The sequence below is a fragment of the Vulpes lagopus genome, chromosome 1 (genome assembly GCF_018345385.1).
Source record: "Vulpes lagopus strain Blue_001 chromosome 1, ASM1834538v1, whole genome shotgun sequence".
NCBI lineage: Eukaryota > Metazoa > Chordata > Mammalia > Carnivora > Canidae > Vulpes > Vulpes lagopus.
Window position 1 is genome coordinate 51,677,804 of NC_054824.1, and position 17,637 is coordinate 51,695,440.

The 17,637-nt window shown below is 42.2% G+C and overlaps 1 pseudogene; it reads left to right on the top strand.

The window, feature by feature from the left end:
• The first annotated feature begins 1,145 nt into the window (after positions 1-1,145).
• On the top strand, positions 1,146-3,098 carry LOC121486671 (annotated as a pseudogene).
• Positions 3,099-17,637: the final 14,539 nt, after the last annotated feature.

Genomic DNA, 17,637 nt, shown 5'->3' on the forward strand with positions numbered 1-17,637 from the left:
ATACAAGTCAAGGTTTGGAGAAGCAGAACTAGAATGAATAAATAAATAAATAGATGATAGATGATAGATAGATAGATAGATGATAGATAGATGATAGATAGATAGATAGATAGATAGTAAATAAATAAATAAGCCAGAATAAGTAAATAGTGTATCTATTTTATATAAAGAGCAAGAGAGACAGACACAGAGACAGCAAGAGACAGAGACATTTAAGGAATTGGCTTACATGATTATTGGGACCGGCTAAGTGAATTCAAAATCCACACAGGAGGCAGTCATAAGCATGATGGAACTCAGCAGGAACTGGCCAAAGCTGCCATCCACAGGTGGAATTTCTTCTATATCCTGGGGAAACTTTAGTCCTGCATTTAAGGCCTTCCAACAGGTTCAGTGAGGCCACCAGATAATCCGGGATAATCTTCTTAAAGTCAGCTGATTAAGGGCTTTAATTACATGTGCAACATTGCTTCACAGCAACAGCCAGGATTGCCTCACGGGGACTATGGCCTAAGTTGACAGGTCAAAAAAACCATCACAAATTGACTGACCTTCCAGATATCAAGGCTTAGATATAAAGATAGCACTGCATTAATTGGGACTGTGGTAGTAAGCAGCACAGGCTGGTACTGGGACACACAGAGCTAATAAACAGACTCGTGTATAGTGAAGGCTGGAAAGTGGTCTAGCTGGCATTGCAGATCAGTGAGGAAAAGATGGGTTATTCAGCAAATGATGCTGGGAGAACACATTATCCATACAGAAAATAATGAAAATAGATCCCCACTCATGCACACACATGCACACACATGTACACAGTCTGTGGGAAATTGACCTTGGGTCACCTTTTCTCTCCAGTTTCCCTTGAAACCTGATAGAGGTAGAATTTCAGCTGTGTGTCTAAGTAGCAATGCTTTGATAACAAATTACCCCTGATTGAATATATTTGTTCTGGAAGACTGTGAATGAACCATTAGTATCTTGTGGGAAGTTTCCCTGACACCACATAAGTTCTAACTAGGCATTTTCCTTGCCAGCACTACCTATGTCCTAATTAGAAGACTTATTGGTTCCTACGGAACCTAGAGATTCTAAGCCAGTGTGATACCTTCCCCGTACCTGTCCTGTTGCTAGGAGGCTAAAGAATGGCCACTGGAGCACTGGGTGGACTCTTGCTGAAGACACGCATGGCTGTGCTGTGCTTCCTCTCCTATATCCTACTGCCAGTATCCCTATACAGGTATGAAATATCTAACTGATCGAGCATAATATACACACACACACACACACTCCACACAGATTAATAAATTGAAATGTTAATGCTAAATTTTTGATGTTCAAAAGAGACTATGACCTCGGAGGAAGGATTTCTTAATACACACCATGAAGAAAGCATTGGTATATTTGACAACATCAAAATTTTAAAACTTCTGTTCATGCTGTTCATCAAAGCCATCACAAGAAAAAATTTTTTAAAAAACAAACAAAAAAAGCCATCACAAAGTGAGTGAAGAGAGGAGGCACAAACTGGGTGGCAGTATTTGCAATACACTTAAAAGATCCCAAATAAAGAACATCTATGACACAATAAAAAAAAAAAAAAACCTACACAGCAGACAAAAGACAGGAACAGGAATTTTACAAAAGAGGAAAAAAGAACATCTATAATTCCTGAAAAGATGCCCAGTCTTATTAAGTTAGACATTGCACTAGCCAGAGAAATGCAAATTAGTATCATTAGGTACCACTTCACACCACCAGACTGATAAAGATGTAAAGTCTGACGGTACTAATGATAATCAAAGATGTGTCACAGTGGGAACTCTTATATACTGCCCGTGTGATTATAAACTGGAACAACTGCTTTGGAAAATATCTTGGTGTCACCTAGTAAAATTGCACGTGCTTACGTTTTACCATTTAGTGACATATTCCAAGGATTGTAACCTGCTCTGCCATGTTCGAGCGATCATAGTAGCCGTATTTATAAGAGAAAAAAAATGTCAATGTCTTTATCTCAATCAAGGATAGAACTCACATATAAAATTAATGTTTTCATACCACAGAGCATTACACAGCGATGAAAAGGAAGGAGTCAGTGGCAGGTAAGTGTTGGTAGCAAAGGGTGTGTGAAGGGCCGCCAGCCCCACCCAGTCGGCCCTGGCATGGGGGTCCTCGTGGGGTGACCACTGACTCTGGCGTCTCCGTGACAGCAGGTGCAGCCACCCTGGCCCCAGGAGGGCTCTGCAGCAGCCTGGCAAGTGCATGCTGGCACCCAGCCCTTTCCTTCCTGGATCTGGTGCCAATCAGTGAGGCTGAGCCCAACCCCCACTGCCCAGAGCCTTGGACCACTGCTCATGGGCCCATCAATGGAGTCCTGAGGCCTCCGCTGCACAGCCCAGCAAGAGTGTCCATGAAGAGCTGGGTAAAAAATCCCAGAGATGGGATGAAATGAACATCATGGTGACATATCCAGCTTTAGACAAAGATTGTGGTTTCATGAAAATAGATGAACCCATCCCTCCTTACCATAGATAGTATGGTGTGATGATGAAGATGACCCAGAAATCCCTGAAGGCTGACCTTAGGCAAGAAATTAGGTGCTGCTGCTGAATGCTGGCAGCCAAAGTATCTGGTTCATGAACAAGAGAGCAGTGAAGATGAGGATAGTGGTGACCTTCCACCTGAAAAACAAGAAAAAAAAAAAAAGCAAGTGTCAATTTGAAATGCAAGAAAGCTTCAGGGGCACCTGAGGGGCTCAGTGATTGTGTCTGCTTTTGGGTCAGGTCGTGATCCCAAATCCTGGGATCGAGTCCTGCATCGGGTTCCCTGCAGCGAGCCTGCTTCTCCCTCTGCCTGTGTCTCCGCCTCTGAGTCTCTCGTGCATAAATAAATAAAGTCTTTTAAAAAAAGAAGGAAAGTTAGGAAGCTTCACTGCGATGAAGGATGGAATATTAAATTAGCTAGACAGTTAATTTCAAAGGACCTACATGAGGAGAAGGAAGATGAAGGAATGTCAGAGACTGCAGCTGAAGAAAGCATGAACACCAGGATCTACTACAAGTGACCAAATGCAAAACTAATCACAGAGTTCATAGAAAAGATTCATTCAACACTGTAATCATTTGTCAGATACAACCCCTGTTACTATAATGTACTGCTTCTTATTCTCAATAATTCATGACTTCAGTACCAAAATGCATACCAATTATTATATATTGCCAAGAATTATATGACTCCAGAGACAAAGAGAGAGAAAAAAAGAAGGAAAAAAGCAAGCTACACATATTGACACGGATGAATCTCAAAAATATAAATACATGAAAGAACAAGGTACCAAAAAATACAGACCATAGTTTCATATATCTAAATCTCAGAAATAGACAAAGCTAAATAATACATTGATTAGTGATATGTGCATGTGTGGTAAAATTTAAAAGAGAGGTAAGGGCTTGATAAAAATTCTGGAGAGAGGTTCCTTCCGGAGTGTGGGGAGGGAAAGGCCATGATCAATTAAGATGAGGAATTCAAAAATGTTGGCAATGTTCTGTTTCTTAAACTGGCTGATATGTAAGGGTTGTCATTTTTAAAAATAATTTTTTAGTATAGTTGACACACAATGTTACATTAGTTTCACATGTACAACACAGTAATTCAACACATTTCTATACTACATGCTGTCCTCATTACAAGTGTAGATACCATCTCTATATCCATAAAATGCTATTATAACACCACTGGCTATATTCCCTTTGCTGTACCTTTTAATCCCATGATTTATTCATTCCGTAACTGGAAGCCTGTATCTCCCACGCCCCTTCACCCATTTTGCCCATCCATCCCCCTTGCCCTCTGGCAACCATCAATTTGTTCTCTGTATTTATAGGTCTGATTCTGCTTTTTGTTTATTAATTTTTCTTTTGTTTTTAGATTCCACATTTATATGGAAATCATCTATTTGTCTTTTCCAGTCTGACTTATTTCATTTAACTTAATACCTTCTAGATCCATCCATGTTTTTGCAAATGGCAAGATCTCATCTTTTTTTCATGACTGAATAACATTCCTCTCTCTCTTTCTCTCTCTCTCTCTCTCTCTCTCTCTGTATGTGTGTAGCACTATCCATTCATCATCAAAGGACACTTGTGTTTCTTTCATATCTTGGCTAGTGTAAATAATGCACCAATATCTTTTCGAATTAGTGTTTTCATTTTCTATAAGTAAACATGTAATAGAACCATGGATCATGCGATATTTCTATTTTTAATTTTTTGAGGAATCCCCATACTATTTTCCACAGTGGCTGCACCAATTTACAATCCCATCAACAGTACATGAGAGTTCTTTTTTTCCCACATCTTCACCAGCACTTGTTTCTTGTGTTTTTGATTTTAGCCATTCTGATAGGTGGGGGGTGATATCTCATTGATGTTTGATTTGCATTTTCCTGATGACGACTGATGTTGAGAATCTTTTCATGTGTCTATTAGTCACCTGTATGTCTTCTTTGGGAAAACATCTATTCAGATCCTCTGACCATTTTTTTAATTGGATTATTTGTGGGGGTTTTGGTGCTTAGTTGTCTAAGGTCTAAATTTTATAAATTAACCCCTCAAAGGATATATCACTTGCAAATATTTTCTCCCATTCAGTAAGTTGCCTTTTTCTTTTGATGATTTCCTTTATTGTATAACATCTTTTTATTTTGATGTTGTCTCAATAGTTTATTTTTTTCTTTTGTTTGCTTTGCCTGAGGAGACATATCTAAAAAAAAAAATGTTACTATGTCTAGTGATAGAGAAACTACTGCCATGTTTTCTAATAGGAGGTTTATGATTTCAGGTCTCACATTTAGGTCTTTAATCCATTTAAGTTTATTTCTGAGAGACAGAGAAAGAAGTGGGGAGGGGAAGAGGGAAAGGGAGACACTCTCAAGCAGATTCCCTACTGATCACAAAGCCCGACATGGCGCTCGATTTCATGATCCTGAAATCATGACCTGAGATAAAATCAAGAGTCAGACACTTAACCAAGTGAGCCACCAGATGCCCCATTTTGCCCCATTTTTGTGTATGGTGTGAGAAAGTGATCACTCTTTTGCATATGGCTGTCCAGTGTTCCCAACACCATTTATTGAGGAGGCTGTCTTTTCCCCATTATACATTCTTACCTCCTTTGTCATAGATGAATGGACCTTCTAAATGTAGGTTTATATCTAGGCTGTCTGTTCCATTGATCTATATGTGTCTGTTTGTGTGTATGTGGGCGGGGAGGTTCTTGTTTAATTTCTATTATTATTCTTTTGAATATACACACATATAAGCTCTTTTGTTTTACATATTAACATAAAAATAATTTTTGATGTAAAGAGTTTGCCTTATAAAGGGTGGAAATTGGTCAGTGACATCCTGGAGAGAAGAGAGTCCTCTTGCTGCATTCTCAGAGGCCAGTGGGCAGGGGCAGTCACAGTCATGGTACAAGTGGGCAGCCAGATGGAGTCCCTAAAATCAAAGTCCCTGAAACCAAGGCTTGCCCATTTTGATTTCCATAGCAATGGGAGTATTTATGCCACACATACCTGGTTGTGAAAGAAAGTCATTCTGCAAATGATTTGTGGCAAAATAAAGGTGATGTCACAGCCACCACAATCACTGTCACTCCCACACCTATGGAGTCTGCAGACCTCACCCGTACTATTCCAGGTGCCAGTTTTCTTCCATTTGGCTCCTTTTAGCAGCCCAGCTATTGCAAACTCTGAAGATATTTTATCCTCTGTGGCATTTTGGCTTAAGAAGAATTTCAAATTAAGATACTTCCCTAAGGAGGACACAAAATTTAAAGCCAACCTTTTCAGGAGGTTTCAGTCTTAAGTAGAATGTCTCCTGTATTTCAACAGGATTCCCCCAACTGAATAGATTCCAGTGATTCTGTTTGTTTTCCTCTCCAAAGGGCTGCAGAGCAGAAGTGGAAAATAACAGATTCCTAATCCCAGAGATAGCTGAACTGTGAAATATATTAGTTCAGGGTGTGGTGATGTAGTTAATGACAGAGTAAGCTCAATCTTTAATGTCCTTGTGTGATATTTCTTTACTTTTAGCAACTACACCCTCATTTTTCAATTTCAAAAGCCAATCATTTCACCTCTCAATTTTCTTTCCTTTAAGTTTGGCAAAAAAAAAAATCATTGGAAATAATAACTATTGCACAGTCTTTGTAAGTTAAAAATATAAGTGTGAAAATTTTTAACTGATTTAATTAACAGGCCTGATGTGGGGGAAACACAGGCACCAAACAGGCTTTCCCCCATTTCTCCTCTGATTTTTCTGCTCATTCATAGCTAATGCAAACATCCTCAAATCCAGAAACTGGAAACTCCAGGTCCCCATCAGAGTCCAAATGAGCACGAGATATGAAGACATGCCTGCTTACCTTTCTCCATTGAGGCCTGGCCCTGGGCAGGATGCCAGCCCGCAGAAGATAGGTCAGGTCAGCAGCCCTCCTCCTGCTCCCCTAACTCATCTCCTCCTCCTCTGCCAGCCTGCTCACCTGTGCTGAAGCCCTCCACCACCCCTGCGGTGCTGGAACCACACCTGTAAGAGGAAGTAGGCAATGTGAGAGGGAGAGAAAGCTTTCCCCCTACTGGCACTATTGTAAGGTGGCTTCGTGCACTTTGGGCTCGTGGTTGGTGACACCATTTTTGTCACTGGTGCTTTTGCGGGTGTTCTGGCAATCGGCCCATCAATGTGGACCTTCGCTGAAATTCTCTGGGGTTGGACATATGAATCTCTACCTGGCTGACTGCTTGAAGCTCCTAGGACTCAGATGTCATCTTCAGCTTCTCTGTGCTGAGCTGAAAGGGCTCTTCCAGATGTTCTGAGACAAGACCTGAGGTGAGCCCATGCTGCATCTGCCTCTTGCTTGCACCTGGATCTTGTCCAGGAGAAAAGTCGGGATAAACTCTAGAAGGTCAGGTCCACCTGGAGCCAAGAGCATCTCCTTCATCAGCTGCCTATCTGGTCTTAGGCCATTGGCTGTCTCAGGAGTGTGTCCCTCTTCAGTTGGTTCTGATGCTGTGACTCTAAGAGGTACATATCTAGCTCTCCGGGATGGTCTTGTTAAAGCCCCTCTTGCAGACTTTGAAGAGAAGGCAAGTACTCTCACCTTTCTCCTTGGAAGTTGCTGGTGGGAGAAGGGGGGCACTCACTCTCACAACTCCTTCTGCAAGCAAGTCCCCATTTTCTGCTCTTCCAGTACTTTTCATCCTTGGTGTGAAAACAAGATTTGGAATTCATCATCCAGCTCCAAGCTGGATACTCTCTTTCTTAACTGATTTACATGCTAGTCATCTTAGGTTCTCAGGCAAAAGTTTCACTTACTATTCCGCATCACCAGGTAAGGAGCAAGGAAACTAGACAGGTGTCTGGGATCACTGAGAAAATGCAGGAACAGAAATGAAAGAGTAAGAGAATTCAAGCAGGACATGGTCTGGGCAGTAGTGTTTCAAGGAAGAGTATTGCAGGTGTCAGTGCAAAACTGAGTCAATACATCGGAAGGAGTCTAATTGTAGACACAGGTTGATTCAGAGGGCTAGGATTTCACGACAGGCAGAATATGAAAATGAATAAATAAAATATAAATAAACCTGGAGTAATACACTTAGTTTGTGGCCTTCATTTGGTTATTTCTAACTGAAGTGGTCTGTTCTGCTTTCTGATTTTATAAATGTTATCTGTTTTATAGGAAGAAAAAGGTTACTCACTCAGCCAAGCAGGCATAGAGGCTCTGCTGTGCTAGATCCTGAGGAATGGAAACAACAACATATGGTCTCTGCTCACAGGCAGTTCATTTCTTATTTGGGGGAGGTTAGCAGAGTTGGCTAGGAAAGGAGCCTCTAGGCCTAACCTGTGATAGGTGATTGCAGTGCACCAGAGGGAATGTGACAGAAAGGTCACTCCAGCCAGAGGGAGCTGTACCAACAAAAACTTCTCAGAAGGTTAAACAGTGCCTGGAGAAGAAGCTCAAGAGATGGGCAGGGCACAGCAGCTTCAGCATCTGACACAGTGGCTTAAGTCAGACAGATGTTCCTGTCTATCCCATAGTACAGTAAACATGCATGGATGGTCTAGGGCAGGTGTCAGCAGACTACAGCCTGGGGGCCCAAGTAAAATGTTACCAAATCATACATCTCTCCTTCCCAATCCTTACAAGAATCCTGTGTAATAAGCACCATCACGTTCATGATGCAGATACAGAATTGAGACTTGGAGTCTTGAGGTAGTCAAGGAAATTCTTCATGTCTTATGTTGTCACCTAGTTAATAAAATCTTCTCTAGATCCTCCCATAACATGCTCTCTATCTCCCTTGCATCTTTTCTTCAATTAAATTCTGGCTAACAGGGGATCCCTCGGTTGCTCAGCGGTTTAGCGCCTGCCTTTGGCTCAGGGCATGATCCTGGAGTCCCAGGATCAAGACCCACATTGGGCTCCTGACATGGGGCCTGTTTCTCCCTCTACCTGTGTCTGCCTCTCTCTCTCTCTCTCTCTCTCTCTCTCTCTCTCTCTCTCTCTCTGTCTTTCATGAATAAATAAATAAAATCTTTAAAAAAATAAAAAAATAAAAAAATTCTTGCTAACAGCATGATGCATAGGTTCCACAAGAGCATATTCACCATCATCTACAGTGTGCGGCAATGCCCAGCACATAGCAGAAGCTCAGTAAACACATGTTTACTGACTGGCAAACTTCAGCTGCACAGTGAGGAGCTAAGTCCTGATCCAAACCCAGGTTGGATGGCTGGCTGTATGGCCCCACCTAGCAGATGGCTGCTGCTTCATTAGCAGTATTTCTTCTCCTCTTGTAGCCAATACATTCCCTCACCATATAGACCCTCTCAAGTTCTTCTGTCCTTCCCTTCACATCCCTCCCTTTTCCTCATTCTTTTTCCTTGCTTCTGTAGACTTTTCTTTATATCCTGCTTCATCTCCCCTTACTAACAGCCCAAAGTCAATTATAGGTCATGGGATTAGCACACACAAAAAAAGAAAGAAATATCAAAGTAAAATAAAACAGAAAAAGCACACCCTTTAAGATAGACTGATGCTTAACTTTGAGAGATGTATTCTTGAAGATTCATATACTTCAAAACTCACATAATTCCAGTTTACTTTTTCCATAGAAATAAATTCAAATTATGGTGATGTGTTCCCAGAAAGTGTACACAGACAAGTATTGTAAACTCAGGGCCTCATTAGGATGGAATTCATATTTCAGCCATGTCTCCAACAGTTTTCCATTATCCTTTCTGGTTATAAAGGTTGTTTTGTTTGTTTGTTTGTTTGTTTGTTTGTTTGTGTGTTTGTTTGTTTGTTTTGCCAATCTAAAAGTGGATCTGTTTTACTGCTGCCTTATATTTTCTAAGTATCAGTACTAATATTTTGCAGAGAATTTTCTCCTCCATTACAAAGGCAGCTGTTGGCCATCTTCACAGTGTCTTATTATATCTTCTGTTCTGAATTTTGATTCAGGGGCATATTTCCTAGCACCAGCACCAGCACCAGGACCAGCATGTAATAAACGCTTGCAAACATTGTTATAGGGTGTTTAAGAAATATGCCAAACTTTTCTTACAGGAAAAGTCCTTTTAGAAGTACTGATGCTCATAAACCATAGTATGGTTCACATGATTGTGATGAAGAGAGCAGCTATTTCTGTTTACAAGATAACTTTTGCCATGAAATGAAAATAGCACAAATTTAGTCTCCAATTTACTCTGCTGGCAAGCTTTCTTGGATGGGGCTAGGGGGTGATTAAAATTGTTCACTCTTTTATGTGTGGAAAATGAGACTTAATTTGATATGGTATTGTTTGAAATGCACACAAAATGTAACCATATATATTTGATGAAAATCAAAGGGGCCATGCCCTTTAAAACTTTTTAGCACAGTGAAAAACAATCACTGCTTTATTTCTCCTGGTATTATCTCTAGCTGAATGCTGAATTGTATACACTGACTTTGTATTTTTTTAAGTTAATGATGGAAAAACAGAGACTGCAGGAAATCAAGGAAATATGAGATGGTGCAACAGTTTGCCATTTTTCAAATTTACTTTTTAAACATTCCCTAAGAAAAAATAAAAGAACCAACCTCTTCAGCCCTTTGATTAACTAAACTATTAGAACAAAATGTATCACCAGTGGCTTACTCCTGATTTAAGAGGTGGAAGATAGGGAAGGCTTTCACTGAATTAGAAATTAAGATATGCAACAACCAGAAAGGGGGGATTTATGTATAAATATTTATTATATATATAATGTACTCCAGGCTCAGAAGACAATTTGGGGTGTTTGGAGTCAGGATAGTACCTAATAAAGTCAATGATTCTTTTTTTTTTTAAGGTTTTATTTATTTATTCATGAGAGAGACAGAGAGAGAGAGGCAGAGACACAGGCAGAGGCAGAAGCAGGATCCATGCAAGGAGCCTGATGTGGGACTCCATCCTGGGACCCCAGGATCATGTCCTGGGCCGAGGGCAGGTGCTAAACTGCTGAGCCACCCAGGGATCCCCAAAGTCAATGATTCTTAATCTCTTCTCATGAGATATAATAAATACTAATAAAAAGTGAGTTAAAAAATTAGTCCTAGAAGAGAAATTATTCAATATTTAATATTGTACAAATACTCAGAAAATACCCAGACCATTGGAGCACATCTGTAGTGGGTACTGCAGTATGCAGTACAGATGCCCCTCAGATCACCCAGCTGTTGAGTGAGCATCTGCTGATTGCTCACCCCCGAGTCTACCCCCCGCCACCCCATCCCCAGCTAATCAAATTAGCTGATTTCCACTAATGAGAGCTGCCTTGCCCAAGCTTATGCATCCTTTCCAGAGGCAGCAGCACCTACTTACTGGTTGTGAGGTACAAAAGCCTACCTCTTGCTTCACTGGGGCTTCCAAACCCAGTTGGATGGGCTGAAGCCTCTGTTGCAACTGCATTGCTGCTCAGCTTCTCCCAAGGCCCCATCCTGTCTCCCTCACTCTCTTAGCAGGATTGCTGCTGAGAACATTCCCCAGTTCCATCTCAGAGTCAATTTCCAGGGGACTCACCATAGTAAACCAAACAGGAAAAGTCAAGTGATTTTTAGTACATTTTCATGTGGAAATTGGTTTTCCTACTTCCCCTTAAGAGTACAGGGAAAAGATTTCAGACAGCAGAAGGCAGAGTAACAAGCAGCCATAAGAACAGAAACAGTGCCTACAACATTCAGTTTTCAGAAGAAGGGATGAGCTGAGAGTCTAGAAAATTAACAGATGAATTGAGCTCAGCCATAGTTCTGGAAAATCCTCAATTTCTGCCTGACATGCTGTCAATGTGAGAAGCAGGCAGAGGTCCCCAGTGATTAACTTGACACAACATATAAATATAATAGAGAAACCTGGTCCAACAGGTTGTCACGAGGCAGGGAAAATAACCCTTCTCCACTGAAATGCCCCAGTTTGAGTAAGGCTTTTTCCCTGAATCTTTAATAAGGAAGAGAAAACCCACATGTGATTCTTATTCCATGGTGACATATTCTCTCTCTTCCAAGAGGGCACGAATACTATGAAACACTACACACACTTGAAAAGTTACTTTACATGAATGTCCTGTCAGTTATGCAGATTTATTTCCTCTTCTTTTGTAATCATCCTCTAAGGATGAACACTCACTACATCTCAATTTGCCCTCCCTTCCTTCCCTTCCCCCCACCCTCCCCCAGCACAGCTTCATAGCAGTTGACTATACCATAGATGCTAAACAACCTGTAAGAAGCTTCCTGGGGGGCTTCGTTTCCCATCAGCCATTTTCATCCCATTTTACTTCTCCCTCTGTCATCCCTGCCACTGTTAACTGAGCCAGGGGAGCCTAAGGGAACTAATCAGGAGGCTACACTGGACTGGAGCAGCTTGTACTTCCGTTTCTCAATCTCTCTACATCGCCGCCCCATCTGGCATTTGATCTGAAAAGTTTTGCAAATGGTGGGGCTGAGATTGCCTTGGGAAGTGACTATTGAAACAATCAAACCAGCCTGGTTCAAACATAAAAGCTGTCACTGTGAGCAAGTAAATTATCTGACTTATGCCTCAATTTCCTCATCGTTTAAATACGGATAATACCACGAAGCTCATAGTGTTGTGAGAATTATAACTGAATGGAACTTGTGTATGCCCTGCAGCCTGGACAGTGCCTGACACATAACAGCAGTCACTCAGCAAAGGAGAGCTAGTATCTCTTCCTCTCATATTGATGATAAAGCCGGATGATTTCCCTTGAGTGTGGGCTGAGTCTAGTGACTCACTTCTAACAATAGAGTACAGAAAGAGAACACTGGGAAGAGTACATTGGAACTTTACAATGCAGAAAACTGGTTCTGTCTTAGATCCTTGCAGAAAACCCACCTGACTTTTTACTTTGGCTTTGCTCTTAGCTTTGTCCTAAATCAAATGCAGGTACATGAGTTTCAACATGATGACCAGTCTCCCCTTATTTTGACCCAGTATGGGTCCCTGGCAATGGAACCTGGGGCCAATATCATTTTCTGTAGGAGCACAGTGCTGAGGTTCCAGAAGAGAGACGGATTTTTGGAGTCTGTAGCATGAATAGGAAGGATGGGATCCCCCGGGGAAATACATAAGTTAGGAAGAAAAAGCTGGAGGCAGAACACTGGGGAGTATAAAAAATTCTGGGGACCAAAGAGGCTGGTAAGAGATATATGAGGAGAAGCAGAGAAGAACGTCAGGGGAACCAAAAGCATAAGGATTCAAGCCATTAGTGAGCCATGAAATCAGTTTTACTTTGTTGTAACTATAACTGAAAAAAAATGAAACTGGAAATATCAGAATTTATTGTGTACTATGTTGGGAAACTTTAGTTTCAGCTGCGTCTATGCACGCATTTACTGGGTTGCTATACAGAAAGTTCCTTCTCAAACCGAGTTGCAGTCAAAGAAGTTGAAAAGCACTGAAGAGTTCCCCGGGGGAGGAGCTGTCCACAGACCCAAATGCAGTAGACAGGTCTAGAAAGGCAAGAGCTGAATCAAAGTGTCCAGATGAGCTCATGCTACAGCGGTAATGATTTCACAATATATAAATGCATCAAATCAACACTTTGTACACCTTAAACTCACACTATGCCATATGTCAATTATATCTCAATAAAGCTGGGAGGGAAATGTCTACCAGATTGGCAACATGGAGACCAGGTCAGAGTAGTTTCCACGGTGCATTGGAGAAGGAGTGCCCCCAGCCCCGGCAGAAGGGGTGTGTGGGAATTTAGAAGGGGAGAGAACAAGAATAGGTCTCCTCATCAAGAACCTTGGCGGAGAAAGGAAGAACCAGGCACCTATGAAGGGTACTGAAGATCAAGGTTTACATGGAGTAAAGCCTGAATTTACTCCATTCAGACAGTATCTAAATGTGCTATCTCATGGGGGGCCGGGCGGGGCTCAGTCAGTTAAGCATCCAACTCTTGGTTTTAGTTCAAGGCATGATCTCAGGGTCATGAGATTAAGCCTGTGTTCAGGCTCCATGTTTGGGGTTTTCCCTCTTCCTCTTCCCTCCACCCCACACTCTGTCTGTCTCTCAAACAAATCTTAAAAAATGTGCTATCTTAACAATTTTTATAATCTTGTAGTACTTGGGGATACCTGGGTGGCTCAGCGGTTTAGCACCTGCATTTGGCCCAGGGCATGATCCTGGAGACCCGGGATTGAGTGCCGCATCGGGCTCCCTGCATGGAGCCTGCTTCTCCCTCTGCCTGTGTCTCTGCCCCCCCCCACCCCACCTCTGTGTCTTTCATGAATAAATAAATAAATAAAATCTTTAAAAAATATACTGTAGTTCTTCCTACGAGATGCTAAAGAATTTCAACTATGGAAACTACCTGTCATGTAATGATGCTGCTCAGCCAAGACTGGAATTGTAATGGGGCCCAGGATGGGTGCTGAGGGGCCCAGGATGGGTGCTTCAGCCCCCAAGCAGTCGAGAAGGGGTGGGCCCAGGCATGTGTCACAGAAGATCTCAGTGTGAGCAGAGCAAGAGGTGGGACAGGTTATGCTGTTGGCAGCAGGGACCAAGTACAGCCTCTCTGAGTTCTGGCACGTGGGAAGACAGGGTGTCCAGACAGGCAGATGTCTGGCTGTGATAAGCTGGTGGTACATCCAGCACCCTCTGGTGGCAAAAGGCATGAGGTGGGACCCATTGACTAGAAGCAGAAATCTCTGTAATCTTTTTTATAAAGGGCCAAATACTTAGTATTATTGGCTTCAAGGGCCATCTGGTTTCTTCTAAAGAAACGAGCATGGTCATGTGCCAACAAAATTTTCTTTACAAAAACAGGCAGTGAGCCATGGTTTAAGGACCTCTGCACTTGAATATTTTAATAGGAATATTATCAAAACAGTTCAATTTTGTTCCCAGAGGAAATCCTGACTCAGCAGAGGCTATCATTTAGATAGTGATCATACATTGAATAAGGCCTAAAAATACACAACTTACCTGGAAATTATGTGACAAGTGATTGGCACTACCATTCAGATCTTTAGGATAATTGTTTTATGGTAGAGATAATTTTGCTTTAGTCAACAAAAATGGATGTCATTTAAACTTTATGTACTGATTTGTACATTAATGTATATTTCCATACCAGCGATCCATTTTGAGGATCATTCTTGAGATGACAAGGAGGAGGATAATAGATTTGGAGAAAGTGATGAAAAACTGGGACAGTTGAAATAGAGCAACTTGATTTCCATCTCCTAAGGACATTACAATGATTGTAGCAAGGCATGAAGAACACAAATGAAATTTGAGATCCTGAAATATTCAGAGATGTTGCATCTGGAAGATTTCTTGACAGCCCACATGCATCGGCAGATTGTGGGTTGGGAATTTTTGGCTGCAATGTCAAACACAGGCACAAATGAGTAAGACATGGTTCCTCTATCAGGCAAGTCAGGAAGTGCTAATAATCTCTAACCTTGTCTGACCATCAGCATTTCCAGGCGTTCCCTGGGGCACTCACCCACAGGTAAGCATAGTTTCTACTTCTGTTAACATTTCCTCTACTCCCATTAGCTTGTATATGTTAATAAGAGGATCCTTAACATTCAGAACTCCACAAAAGAGGAGAGAGTGCTCTTCTGCCTCCATAGGGAACAACTGTGTGTTCATTTCAGGACAGCAAAAAAAAGCTAGTAATTACCCAAAGCCTACTCTGTGCTATTTTTGTCATCTAATTCTCTAAAACGTCTTGAAGTAGATATTATTCCCATTGTAGAGATAAATTGCCTGAGATTTGGGGAAATGAAGAAAACCCTTTCAAGTTCACAAACATTAAGTATATCATTAGATTTAAATCCAGCTCTGTTTAAGCAAAGCTTCTGCTCGTCCCCATACACCAAAGCAGTGGTTCTCTGTGTATAATCCCTGAACCAGAACAACAGCACCTGAGAGCTTATTCAAAATGCAGTCTCTCATCCCCACCCAGACCTACCTACCGAATCAGAGATGCTGGCAGTGGGACCTGGCAATCAATCTGCTTTAACACCAGCCACTGAGGAGCTCTGACACGGGCTGAAGTTTGAAACCACTGCACATACTGCCTCCAAGGAAGAGGGGATACTGTAGTGGGTGCCGGGTTAGAGGACAGTGAGCAAGAATAGGCTTGGCACACTGAGCAGCCCTGAACAAAATGCTTAGGTGCTAAGGAAGGAGGCAGGGAAGCCAGGGTGCTGATTTTTCTGGCCACTTGATGTCCAGCTATTCAAAGAGCAATGCACTCCTATCACGTATTGCTGTGAATAGAAGGGGAAAAAATACACGCAAGAGCTTCATCTTATTTTGTCAATATCATTTCTTCTAACAACCTATGTGCTGCATGGCACTGCTGTACTGGAGAGGGGAACTAGCTAGGCAAGGGGCCCAGGGCCAAATTACCACCAGTGACAAACCCTGAGCTTCCAAAGGGCAGCTTCAATCCGATCCTGGAGGCACACCACCTCCATTTGCTGGCTGACATCAGCAGGGGGCTGGGGGTGGGGTGAGGAGGATGGGAGCGAAGGTGAGGGGAATGAAGACCTGCACTCATTAATGTGCAGGGAGTCAACATCAAGCAGGTATCTAACTGGTGATGTTTTTAGGCTTGCACACCTTCCTTGCAGGTGTCCAGGTGAGAACACAACGCGGATGGAGGACTACAGCATGTCAGGGCTGTGTGAAGTACCTGCCCAGGTGCATCTGCCCTCAAGAAGGAGGCACAGCCAGAACATGAGAACTCCCAGAACCATCTATGGCAATGCTCTCTGACCCTCAGACGTTCCAAAATGATGAAAACCAAGAGTAACCCCAACCTAACAGACCCAACCCATAGCCTGTTCTCGAAACTTCCCAAACCAACACCGAAACTCGCCCCACCCATCATGCCGCCTCCGGGCCAATGGGCAGGACAAAAACTCAGGAAGAACATTCAATGCCCAGACAAGTAAGTGTGTTGTTTTGTTTTTCCAAGCAGTACTGATGGAGGTTTAAATAAACAAGCACTCACACCTCCCGCCAAGGAAGGGCGGGAAGCAGCAGTCAGGTGTGTGAACACGATGAACACAGGATGATAGGGGTCCAGATAGGAACAGACCAGCCCCAGGAAAGCCCACTTCCTTTATATGCTGTCTGTGTTTTCCCATAGGGGTTCTTGGGGGCAACTCCATACGAGCAGTAAGAGCTCACTGAGGACTTACTTTGAAAAGAAAGACCTAAAAGAGAAGCATTTGTAGACTCAATTTAATGTGGCATCGGTTATGCGGCGTCCCTGCATTCTGCCCTGGTGAAAGCAGGGTTTCCTGCCGTGTAGAGCCTGCAAAGTCCTCTCTTTCTACAGCCAGGGTGGCAGAGACAGTTTCAAAGAAAATGAAACACTGCTTAGTCACACAAGTTTTCCATTCTTCCTGTTTTCTGCTTCTTTGATTAAATGATAGTTCCTAAATGGGAGTAATCATTATTTGTCAAATCTTTCACAACAATTCTTTTTTTAAAAGGAGGATCTTAAATAATAAATCATGAGTCACCTCTCTTATTTCCCCTAAATGGCATTAAGGTCAAGTTGCAGCACAATTGATTTCCACGTGTGTATCTGTCTTTTCTCCAAGGGTAGGCTATTAAAGGTAGTGAGGATAAAAATCATTCCTAACTAATTAGCTCACTCTAGAGCTAACTGCCAATTTTTGGAACATGTTAAAGCTCTCTCGGAGAGCTGGTTACCAAACTGTCACTTCAATCAATGGTAAAAAAAAATACCAATTTTTTTTTTCTGGTGTCCCTCTAAGCAAATAATTTATCTTCCATCTCTTAAGAGTTGCACACAGTTTGAGATGGTAGGACAAAGATCCCATGAAAGTTTTTATGGCCCTTACCAAGGACAATATAATATGGAGTGGGAGGGGGGGCAGTGGTAATGGGAGGGTTGGAGGGTATAGAGTCTGTCACAGCACTGGCTACCCCCAGCTAATGAACACAAGTGAAGGCCCAGGTCTACATAAATGGCGGCTAAATTTCACTTGGTTCAGTGCCAGTCTTTGTCCATAATCTAGGCTTAAATAATCTCA